The sequence below is a fragment of the Bison bison genome, unplaced genomic scaffold (assembly GCF_000754665.1).
Source record: "Bison bison bison isolate TAMUID 2011002044 unplaced genomic scaffold, Bison_UMD1.0 scf7180017863208, whole genome shotgun sequence".
In the NCBI taxonomy this organism is placed as follows: domain Eukaryota; kingdom Metazoa; phylum Chordata; class Mammalia; order Artiodactyla; family Bovidae; genus Bison; species Bison bison.
This window is the reverse complement of record NW_011493780.1, coordinates 19,522-22,323: the sequence shown is the minus strand read 5'-3', so window position 1 is coordinate 22,323 and position 2,802 is coordinate 19,522. Positions and strand designations below refer to the sequence as shown.

General features: G+C 30.0%; 1 protein-coding gene across 1 annotated transcript in view; it reads right to left on the bottom strand.

Moving 5' to 3' along the window:
* LOC104983693 (protein diaphanous homolog 2-like) overlaps nt 1-2,802 on the bottom strand; it is a gene marked incomplete at its 5' end in the record, with an annotated part of 32,044 nt that overhangs the window by 14,942 nt on the left and 14,300 nt on the right. The window lies entirely within an intron of this gene.

The window sequence follows — 2,802 nt, the reverse complement described above, 5'->3', positions numbered from 1 at the left end:
ATCTTCCATTTCCAGCCGTCCTCAGCATGCACTTGGTCTCAATTCTATATGGTTATAAATACTTTCCTAAAATAAATCAAATAAAGCTATGAAATTATGATATTAAAGAGTAGTGATAACTTAGAGATATTATTACACTGATTTATACTTGCTCCATTCTGTTATTAAATGGATCTGCACAAAATATAGACTATTAAAATATATGATTAAGATGAATTAATTTACTACATAAAAAATGAATGCAAGTGAATTAATATCAACTAGAAGGCACAGTGACAGAAATACTCATGTGCATTACATGATAAAGTAAATATAAGAGCTTGTTTTCAAGTAAACACGATTCTTTACTTAGATTGATGCTAGAAAATGGGTTTTGGTTTTCCTCTGATATTGTGCCTCCTTATTAAAAAAGAGGGGAGAGTTATTTTCTGGTAATGGCAAGCTAGTAGAGTATCAACCAAATGCTAATTGTCAGGTATTCCAAAGATTTTCCTCATTTTTTAAAAATGCTCAAGTCTAAGGCAATTGGCTGATAGTTTAACTGAAGAGCTGCACATTGAAATTGATTATTTTTAAAGTACATAATGAGTAGTTAGAGTGTTCAAAGAGCTGAATGCAAGGGGGCCTCTGGAAAATATCAGATTTAGTAAAGATGCTAACTATATATAGAAGGGGACACAAATAAATCAATAGTTAGTATGAGAAAAACACCAGCAAAAGAAAAATATTTCAAATGTTATTCTGGCTTGACCTTATCCAGATCTGTCATTATGATAGTGATTTTTTTCAAGTATAGACAAAATATTAAAAGGTATATTGGTTTTATTTTTATATCTTTATGTTATACAGTTAAGCTGCTTTGGGGTGGATCAAAAATCAAAAGTTGTAGGCATGAAGAGGATGATCAAGGTTGTCTTTAACATTATTAGCTACCTAAAAGATAATTAAAGAATGTAGTCCAATTTCTATGAATGCTCAAATGTCAAGCTAAATCACTGAGACATCTGACTAAATATTTGCCATTGACTTGGCATTACCTTAAAAGTCATATCAGGTAAGTTATTATGGTGCTTATGCCTTAATGTGTTACTTAACCTTCCTATTCATAATAAGAAAACGTTTAAGTCTTCAAATAGTTTAAATAGGCTGGAATATAAGTTTGCACAGCACACCCATAGCTATACTATCATTGTATTTGCATGACTGATTCTTGTTACGTTACAACTATGACCTGACCGAACAAGCCAAAGTACATGTCCAATCCAAAATTAATAGAGAGAAAAGTTGCCATCTGCTAGGATTGTTTTTGCCAGAAGAAATTCTAGCTTAATGGCTTGTATTAATATCCTACAAGTAAAGAGAACATTTCCATAACAAACAAGTTAATGAGTCTTGGAATTGTACCTTTATACAAGAAAAATATTTGGATCAGGAAATAATAAAAATAGTAAAAGTCAAAAAATTAATGAATGTAACAACATCTAAATAATTCCACATTTAGTAAAATAAATGTTGCAATGCTATTAAATACTTAACATGTAATATATATTGAATATATAACTAAATGCAGAAAGTAAAGTTACAGCCATTGACTATAGTATAAAGTGATTAGCAAATACTTTGAAGTTAGTAGTTTAAACAGGTAAGAGCACTGATTTATTAATGTATTATTTGTTATAAAATTCTAATGGATATTTAATTAATTACAAATAACATAAGATGAATATTGATACTATCATTTCATTTTCCAACATAATCTGGAAAGTAATGCTCTTTAAGAGGAACATCTATATTGAATGGATATGGAGAACAAAAAAAATCTTTTTAATTATCTTTACCTCTTTATATTACTGCACAATTACTGCCCAGGAGCAAAATCAATCCAATTGTCACTATTTACAAATACAAAGTTAAATTTTTAAAGTGTAATTAGTTTAAAGGGCTGAATATATTATTACTTAATTATAAACATGAAATATCCATTTTGTAGATTCAGAATTTATAGCTAACTACAAACTCCCAAATTATTATCATTATTATTTTCTATTAGCTTTTGTTACCAGACAACTTAGGAGTTTTACATAACATAATTCACCATCTAATCTCATTCTCACAACAACCACATGAACTGTTACTATTACACTCATTTCACAGTTGATGTAGCTAAGACTCAAAACAAATAATTTATACAAGGTCACACAGAAAGGAGGAAACTCATGATTCTAAACCATGTAACTTTACTCAAAATACAGTTTAATTTCCAGAACATTCCAGATGCCTAACCAACTCCATTCCTAGACTAACACAACAAAAGATTTTAAGGATTGGTAAGATAATAAAATTTAACTAGTGCATCATGTTTAATATATTAGGAATACCTAACTTTGAAACTACAGGTTTAATCAGAAAAACATTTATTTTAACAGTATGTTGTTTAGTATATAAAGTGGGTATCATATGTCAATTAGACTTCAATAAAAATAAAGTCATCATCATAATACATAATGGAATACAAAAGGAAAGAAAGAAGAAAAGGAAAAGAGAGGAAGAGAGAGAAGGAAGGAAAGAGGGAGGGAGAAAGAGAGGAGAGGAGATAGAAAATCGTCCTTGGAATGTGTTAGATTTCACTTTACATAATATAAACAATGATCTATGGGCAGTATTCAATCATACAACATAATGGCCTCTCACTCTCCTTAACTTGTTGCCAATCCCACTCCCTCCACTCCTTACTCAGCATGGATGAGCATGCAAATATATCATACACACACACACACACACACACACACACACAAGCATGCT